Source organism: Artibeus jamaicensis, unplaced genomic scaffold, assembly GCF_021234435.1.
Source record: "Artibeus jamaicensis isolate MK-2021 breed Jamaican fruit bat unplaced genomic scaffold, CSHL_Jam_final contig_332, whole genome shotgun sequence".
Lineage (NCBI taxonomy): Eukaryota > Metazoa > Chordata > Mammalia > Chiroptera > Phyllostomidae > Artibeus > Artibeus jamaicensis.
In genome coordinates this window covers 21667169-21676538 of record NW_026521788.1, presented here as the reverse complement: position 1 = coordinate 21676538, position 9370 = coordinate 21667169, and positions in this window count along the sequence as shown.

Genomic DNA, 9370 nt, shown 5'->3' with positions numbered 1-9370 from the left:
GTAATAATCCCTGAGAGCACGCAGGGATGTTGAAGACCACCAGGGGGCGCTAGAGAATTTCTGCACTCAGAACTGCCTGGGGATTCAAGGACCTTGATGCTGCACTGCTGCAAAGGTAGTGGGAATGGAGGAACTGTACGGGGGAGTTAGTTTCAGCCTTTTTTATTCCACAAGCTGACCTTTTCCCTTTAAGGACCTTAAGAGCCCTCAAGAATGCTAAGGCAGTGAACCCTTAAAGGTTTGGGGCTGCCGCATCCTCTGTGATAGGGAGCTGAAGGAGAGGCTACAGGACTAACCTGACTCCAGCATCAGAAATGACATGTTTGGACCCAGGAAACTTCCAGTGCAACTCGAATCAGAGACACCTGGTATGAATCACAGTTCTGTCAATATCAGAGTTGCCTAACATCTCTGGGGTTTTTTTCCTCATTTACAAAATGGGGAAACTTACAGAGTAGTGCATGTAAAGCCCTTAACAGTGCTTGGTGCATAGTAGGCACTCAGTAAGGGTTCTGTGCTTCATTCTTTAGGAACTCATGGCTACTAGTGGTGGCTACGACACAGCCACTTCTGGGCTCTCAGTTGTGAAACAGGAAGAAATTTCAGCCCAAAGAGAAAGCAAATGAGTCACAGCCTCCCCCCACCCCAAAACCGTTAGCTGGTGGTAGTGGCCTGTGGGAGACAGCCTGAGTGGGGGGCCCTGTCCCCACGTGTCCTTTTCCTTCTTCGCCCACTGACTGAAATTCTTACTTTGGGGACTTCTCCCTTCTGGTTAAGCACTGCCCACCCCAGGGAACTGAGCTTATCTTGAAACCTTTTTCTGCACAAGTACAACCTGGGATGTAGAGACACAGGAGTGAAAAGACCCCTTCTTCCCGGAGCTCAAAGTCCAGTAGGGAAGATAAGATACATTCAGAGACAACTGCCACAAGAGGCAGAGAGCGAAAATCTGCAAAGCAGAGTAAAGGCCACAAGAAGGTGCTTTGCAGGCTCCCAAGAAGGGCAGGGATCCTGTGACTCAGGAAAAGTCCCTAGGAAATAGACTATCTTGTTTCTAGCAAGAAGAAGGAAGACTTTCGATGCTAACCCTAAGAGTTTGACTTCAACCTGTGGTTATGGTTATGCTCTTATATGGAAATGAATATTCTGGGTACCAGCCCAGAAAGCCAAGAAGTGTCCCTATGGGTATGTACTGCTCCTCAAGCATCTTCTGTGTTTTTCTGCATCCACATATTTGTTTCTGCTGGGCCCTCTTCCAGGAAGATTGTCCTTCAATCACCTGTTCTCTGTACCTTAAAGTCCTGCCCATAGCCCCCAGCTCAGTTTTATGGAGTGAGCCCGCCTCTCTTCCTCTTTCTGCAGCTTTGCCCGCACTGCCGTCACCACCCAGTTCTGAGGCCCGACTGCCCTGTCTACTGCTGTCTCTCTGGCCTGGGTTTCCGTCCTCCCCGAAGGCTCCCCTTTTTCTCCCCACATCAAAATGGTGGTCACCTTTCCTCAGAACTTTGTTACAGAGTCTGTGCTGGGTTGTTTTGTCCACAACTCTTAACATGGCTGCGTATCATAATCACCTCCGGAGGCTACAGGAGCATGGACCCCTGTTGTTTTATCTTCCCTGCACCTATTCCCCCTTCTCCTCACAACTGCGGCTCAGTTTTGGGGGAAACCCTCTTACTCTCAGTCCATGTGGCTTTGATGAGGTTGACCCCATACCCAGCTCTCCGGAAATGAACGAATCTAACTGTCTCCCCTGGCTACAGCCTTTGGGCCAGAGATGGGCGTGTGGCCCAGGTCAGACTCACAAGAATCAGGCTGGAAAGACTGTGTGCGAAGGGATAACTTCCTTTGCGAAGGGCTGTCTGAAAGAACAGCAACGGTTGCAGGAGGTCTTTTGCCACTGATCTGAAAGGTCCTGCTTGAGAACGAGACCCACACTGGAGGCAGGCCTTGGGGAAACGGACTGAGTCCTCAGGATGCTATCTGTCATCTTGAATCAAACTGCTCCTGAAGCTCATCCCTGCCTGCACTTTTCAATTACAGGAGTCATTTTTGCTTACATCAGTTTGAATTGGGTTTCTTCTCTTGCAAGCAAGAGAACCCGCAGTCACAGATAGTCACCCCATCTCTCTGAGTCAGAATCTCTTTGTGATGGGAGTCTCAGCACAGGGAAGCCCAGGGTCCAGCCTGTTTTTAGAAGGGACTAAAAACCTGTTTTGTGGAGGGACTGGAATGTCCATCCAGGGCAGAAGGTCACTGCACTGGGCCCTCCCCCAGGGGGAACTTGAGCTGCAGTTTCTGTCTCCCTGATGAGGACTCTCCCGTGCAAATCCACAGCCCACATCCCCAGCCCTGGCACTTCTCACTCATGTCTGCAGCTGCTTCCTGGTGGCTTTGTTTCGAACTCCGCGACCCCTACCTTATCCCAGTCATCCTCCCTTCACTCTGCCTCCCTTTCCTTGCCTTGGCCAGTGACATTGGCAGCCTGGATGATTGCCTTCTCCTCACCCTTACCTCCTTCACTCATTTGGGACCAAGTCCTGCAGATTCTACCTCTTTAGTTTCTCTCAGATCCTTTCCTCCTTTTGGGCTTCTCTGCTCCCTCTTACTGCCTGCCCCATGCCTAGTTTGTAAGCAGGCCCAACTTCCCCACATGGGAGCCACAACCAGGAAACCTAACCTGAGGAAGCCTGGCCCCAGCACCTGCCAGAATGTGCGCCAGGCACTGCAGACTCCCTGTTCTTTTTTTCTCCCCCAGGCTTTATAATCACTGGCATGATATTCCTGCCTCTCAATTCTGCTTCTGACTCCTGCATATAATGAACAACAAAATAGGAGAGGCCTGGGCTCCTGGTGGCTTGGTGGAGTTCAGTGGCCAGGCAAGCCTAGACTTGCATGCAAATGAGAAGTTACATATCTCATTTGAGCCACTTTTATTCTGGTCTGTCTTGTGCAACTTGAACCATGTCCTAACTATATAACCTGTGTCTGTCCCCACCACTAAGCTATGAGTTTCTAGAGAACAGGAGATGACTGTATTCATCTCTGTATCCTTAGCATTCAGAATAATATAGGTGCCCAAGAAATGGTGGTTTGAATGTATGAGTAAATGAGTGAATGGTTGGGTGGATTCTAGTTCTGGCTCTTTCCTAATTAAACTACTTAACCTGCATCTACTTCCACTTATGTAAGATTTAAAGATTGATGGACAAGGAAGAAAAAGGAGAACTGGAATGTGTAAGGCCTTTCCAACTCAAAAATTCATCCATTCAACACATCTTTATGGAGCATTTTCTAGCGCCAGGCCCTGAGCTGGTGCTGGGGGCCATAACGGTGAACAAGGCAGGTCAGTGGTGGGGGCCGACAGGGGTAAGTGCTACCATGCAGGACAAAGAGGGTGCTTGGGGACCACAGAAGAGGAGCCCCTATAGGCCTGGGGGATGAGACCTGAAGATGAGCAGAGGTAGTTAGAGAAAGGGGTACAGGGAGGGCACGACAAACAAACAAGCCTGCTTGTGTAAAGGCCTGGAGGTGAGAAAGAGCATGTGCTTTGGGAAAATTGTGAGTGGTTCACTGTGGCTGAAATATGGAAAGCAAAGGGAAAGGGGTGGGTGGGGATTATGCTGGAGTGGTGGGTGGGGCCAGGCAGGATAAGGGGCTTAAATTTTTTCCAGAGGGCAAAGGTGGCCATTGAATGGGGCTGTGCTCCTGTACTGGGTGTTGGGAGCTATTGACCTGCACCAGATGGAGGTCCCAGAGAGCATGAATGAGGCCAGGCTCAGAGGATAAGATGAGCACACACAGGCATTCTCTTGGGCTCAAGCTCTCAATCTTGCCTTGGTATAGACTCTAAAATTGGATGCATTTGCCCCAGGTCAAGGACAGTAGCATGTGGTATCTCTGGGGAGAGTTCTTTGGGATGTTGTGGGCCAGCCCACAGCTCCTGCTTGGAACTGCAGATCAGACATTTGGAAGTGCTTTTCCTTGAGTCCCCATTTCCTTCCCACTCAACCACACCAATCAGTTCACTGGCTGTGACTCTGCAGAGTAGGGGGTGGGGGTCGAGGGGCAGGGGCTGCAGATGTGTGGGGGAGGGACAGCCTGCCCAGGAGGCCCTGGGAACGTTATTAACTGGAGCCAAAACAAACTCTCTCATTAGAGAGCAGAGCCAAGTGTGGGGGTTGCACTTATGAAAATGCTGGGGACCCTCTTCAGCAGGCTGAAGGGTTGGGAGGAATCTCAGTGCTATGGTTTTGGGCCATGAGTGACTGTGTGCACGTGTGTGGGTGTGACGCCAGCTGCCATCCCTCTAATATCTCACTGCATGCACTTGCCTTTATCTGCTCTTGTGTTTTGGTACACGTGAGATCACGCACATTTCTGCACACACACACAAGCAGGCATGTGCAAGGAAGAGCAAGTGCTGTGGTTGGCCAGGGCTGCTCCACAGTACAAGTGGGCTGGTTCCCAGCTACTCCCAATGTGTGTATGTGTGCACACAGGTATGCATATTTACCCATTCGTGTGCCCAGAAAGGGGTGTATGCTGACCTCTATGTGTGTCATCTGCTTTGGTCTAGATGTGTATGCGACAACACACATGTACATGCTTCTGAATGGTCAGGGCCCCAACCGTATTTAGGAGTGATAGTGGTAGTAACTAGAGACAGTATTTCAGTCATCTATAGCTACCCCAAAACTCAGTGACTTAAACAGAATGGCATTATTTCTCACAGTTCTGTGAATTGACAGGATTCAGCAGAGTGGTTCTTCTGATCCAAGTAGCGTGGCTGAGGTCCCTCTTGTGGCTGCATGGGGAGAGCTTGGCTGAGGCTGGGGCATTCGGGATGGCCTCTCACACTTCAGGAGTCACCCTAGGTGGCCTCTTGTCATCCCATAGCCTATCCTGAGCTTCTTTACTGCAAAGGGAGAGTTCCAAGAGGACAAGTCCCATTGGGCAAATGCTTATTACATTTGCTAATGTCCCATTGGCCAAAACAAATCACATGACAAAACCCAGATTCAAGCCCAAGGAACTATCTAAGAACCTGATTCCAGGATATGTGCTCCATTGGAAGCCTCAGATGTAACTGCCTACCCCAGATAGGAAGAATGCCTGGTAGGGTGGGCTAGTGGGCTTGTGTACAGAATTGCTTGACCCTAAAAAGTAGAGTTTGGGGAGTGTGATGGTTAGCAAAGCCCATGCCCAGTACCCAGATCTTGCCCAGACTAGCTGTGTCCTTATAGCCTCTGCAGGAGCAGCTGGAGGCCCCAAATAGTACATAGTCCCTTGGTCTTGGGTAGTCCAAGTGTAATTCAGCAGAAGTCTCCATCCTGGCCTCATTCTAAGGTAAAACATTAGAAAGTTCTGGAGCCTACTTTCTGCTCCCTTGAAGACTGTTCTGAATGGTTTCATGGGTGGCTGCACTGTTTACTAGCTGTGTGACCTTGGACGAATTATGCAGCATCTGTGAAGCTGTTTTTAAAGCCTGAAATATGAGAACAATCCTATTTCCTAGGGCCATTGGGAGGACTGGATGCATTGGTGCATGCTCAGTGCCATGTCAGTACTTAATGTGAGACTGCCATTGCCATCATAATAACTGCAGACACTGGGGACATACAACAAAGACCAAATAGTTCCTGCCCTGTCTCAGGCCCTGTGTTCTTGCAGCTGGGAGGAGGGTTGGTGTAGGTCATTGGTCCATCAGTCAGTCCACACCTATTATTGAGCTCCTGGTGGGAGCAAAACCCAGAGTCAGAGGCTCACAGACCTTGCAGTCCCGTGGGGTCCCTGTAGGGATTTAAACGTGTAGGAAAGAGAAGAGCAGTGCCAGGCAGCATGAGCTGAGGGCCAAACAAACACGAGTAGTGGCTTAGAACTTGGAGAAGGAAAGATAGGTAGAGACTTAGACTTGGGGTGAAGTGTAGAAAGACTTCCTGGAAGAGGTGAGTCCTGAGCTGGGCATGGACTAAAGCAAGATCCAGACAGAAGAGAGGACTGGGAAAATTAGAAATTATGAGTTTTGTGGTCTCTCCTTGCCAAGGATGAGTCATGTGACAGCTTTAACCCCCTCCCCCCCAGCACTAGCCATCTGTCCCTTTCATCCCTCTCTTTTAATATGGCTTGATCTGGTCATGTTCAGCATACATACCAATACTCCCATTCCTACACCATTGGCAGACATCACTAATCAATTAAAGAACAGCACCTCCCCTGAGCTCCCCTCCCCCATACCTTCTAGCTCCTCAAAGCAAGAGGCTATTATCAATCTGTTAAGGTTAGTACTTGGGGTGAAACCATTTTGCTAACTCAGGTTGAGTTGAAGCGCCATCTTTGAAACCAAAACTCTGTGTGTTGGCCTCTCCAATTGCAAACTGTGTGAGCACCTTAACCTTTCTTGATCTCAGCCTCCTATCTGGGGCAGGGGAATATTAATTCCTACTCAGGGGAATGTTGAGAGACTCAAATAAGATCATGTATTCGAGGCTCTAATAAAGTACAATCTTCAGAAGAGATGATGGTGATGGTCTTGATGCAGCCAGATGTCAGAAAGCTTGAGCAAATGCATCCATTAGGGCCCCATTTGCAGCTTTTTGGAGGAGGAACAATCAGTTCAGGAGTGGGAGTGAGACACAGACCCTCCGAGCTGTCAGCCTGTGGAAACAGAACTCAGAATCTGGGCCTCAGTGCAGCAATAGTGCAAGGGCGCCCCAAGACTTGAGCTCTCAGTGACAGGCAGGAAGAGCTGTCGGAAAGGCAGGTGACTGCGGGTTAAGACAGATGTTTTTGGTTGATGACAGACCAGTACTGGAGAGCACAATTAGTTTACTGAAGCAGATCCCTTTTTACCAGCACCTGGGAACTACAAATTACAGTGTGGCGTCTCTGTGTGTTCTCCTGTCCCCACCCCCACAACTCTGGAGCTCTTTGTCTTGACCATGGAGCTCAGTCTTTGAGCCTCATCTTAAGAGTAGCTCTCCTGGTTTGAAGGAGGAAGAATCCTTAATCCTTGCCCAGAAGAACCTTTGTAAATCCTCCAGGCTTCCCCTGGTATATTCACCTGCAGGAACTGAGTACAGAGAGGTCCGAATGTGGTCCAGGGTCATGCAACATATTGGTGGCAGACCCAGATCTGGGCAGGGTCTGTTCTCTGCCAGGCACCCAACAGCCTCTGGGTTGAAGCTTAGCCCATCGTCTGGACTGTAGCCAATGGCCAGCAAACCCAGAGGAGGCTCTGTCCTCCCAACCGAGCTTTACTCCCTCAAGCACTTTCACTAGCAATAGCTGTGAAAGCAGAACTGCCTGAAACATTCCTGTAAATCTCATTACAAAGGCTTTCTTTCTTTCCTTCTTTTTTCCTAAGGGTTCTTGTTTTGTTAAGGTCATTTCTAAAGTCGGGGCAGGGAATGCCCTGTTTGTCTTTCCTATACACCACACCCCCCATCAGGAAATGAGGGGTCTTGCTTTCCTTGATTGATCGGTTCCTGACATTAGCTCGCCGCCGACAGTTGGGTCTGTTGTAGATATATTAACTTGAATCTTCCCTTGGCTTTGTAAGGCTCTGGGAGAACATCTGCAAACAGATGTTTGCTCAAAGATGGAGCAAGAGCAGGAGGCATGGGGCCAAAAGCAAGCTCCAGCCCCCTGCAGGAGGGGGCAGATGTGCTGATGGCTTAGCTCAGGCAAACTGCAGGCCATAGGCTAGTGTGAGAACTTTGCAATTTTAAAGGAACGGCTCCTCCTCTGGGCTGGGCATGGGCCACTGTCACACTGGGCCTGCTCAGGGATTAGAGCCAGTGCTCTAATGTGCTGGATTCTGTCCCCACAGCCCTCTCTTTGTTCCCATCTCATGGCCAAGGACTAGGAGTCCAGCTCCATGAACATGTCAACTGGTTTCCCAGAGACGAAAAGTTTCTGAAGGGCTGGAGACTTCATCAAACTTGAAGTTGTTGAGGTTCCAAATGTGGAGCTCAAGGCCGGGCACATTAAAGTTCTCAGGAAAAGAGCGATGATAGTGGGAGTGGTGGTTGTGGTGGTGGAGATGGTAGTCGTGAAGGTGGTGGTGGTGGTAGCAGTGGATGGGGTGGGTGAATGTGGTTACAAACTAGGGTACCCATGTGCTCTCCAAGTTTCTCCCAAACACATGTCTGAGCTTGGCACTTAACCAAGCTGAGCCAATCGAAAGAACATACATTTTTAGCTATTGTGATTGGCCCAAAGGATGGCCAAGCTAAACCAATCGGGGACCTTTCTTGGGGTTTTTTCATTTGAATTTGGGAGGTGGAAATTCTTATGCTTTTGCATCACTACACAACCAGGATGTAAATCCCTAAAGCTCACATGAACCGGGGTCTGTCTACAGAAGGAAAACAGAGAAAAGCAGAGAAAAGAGATGAAGAGAAAGAAAGCATCCTATTGGTGTTTGTTTGTCTCTTCCTGAGGACAGTCTTGCACTTTCCAATTTGGGTGTGTGAACCATACACCCCATCTCTCTTTTTCTCTTGCCCCTTAAGCTGGTTGACTTGGGTTTCTGTCTCTTGTTACCAAAAGTTTTTGACTGATCTTAGCAAGTAATCATGAAGGTGTAAAGATGATTATGTGAGAAGTTTCAAGATGATGACAGTAGAGATGAAAATGGTAAAGACAACACTGGTGATGGAGGTCATCATGGTGTTGTGGTGACGCTACCAAGATTGAGGTGATGGGGATTGTGGTCTAGACTAGATGGTGATATTGACGATAATGGTGGTGATCATGTGACTGATGATGGTGAAAATGCTGAATTTTCCAGCTTAATCTGGGTATACGTCTTAGAAACAGGCTCAGAAGATGCAGAAAATGACCATTTACAAAAGAAAGATAGCGCAGGGGCAAACGAATTCTTCAAGAAACGTCAGCTTCTGTCTTTTTTCTTAGCTGGATAAATTCTAGCTAAATCTGACGTGGAGAGGAGGGTCACAGATGGTATCCTAATAGAACATGATAATTGTACTGGAACTTTCTGGAACAGAAAGACCAGGGGTCCTCAACCCTATCGGGTCCTTAGGAGAATCTCAGGTGGCTCCAGGGACTCAAGCATCAGGTCAGGTAAACTTGGGGTAAGACAGCAAACATAAAAAAGCATTGCATCTCGTGTCTGATCATTTATTCTTGGTGTATATTTGTGACTATTTGTTAATCATGGCCTACTTGGTCAAAATGAGTTACTTCTGGAGAATAATAGCAGCAAATTTTTGTTAAGCATTTACTGTGTGCCAGGGGCTGTTTTTCTTGAATGATGAAATCCTCATGACTCTCAATATTTCTAACCCCCATTTAACAAATCAGGAAGCTGAGGTACAGTGAGGTTTTATAATTTACCCAAGTTCAA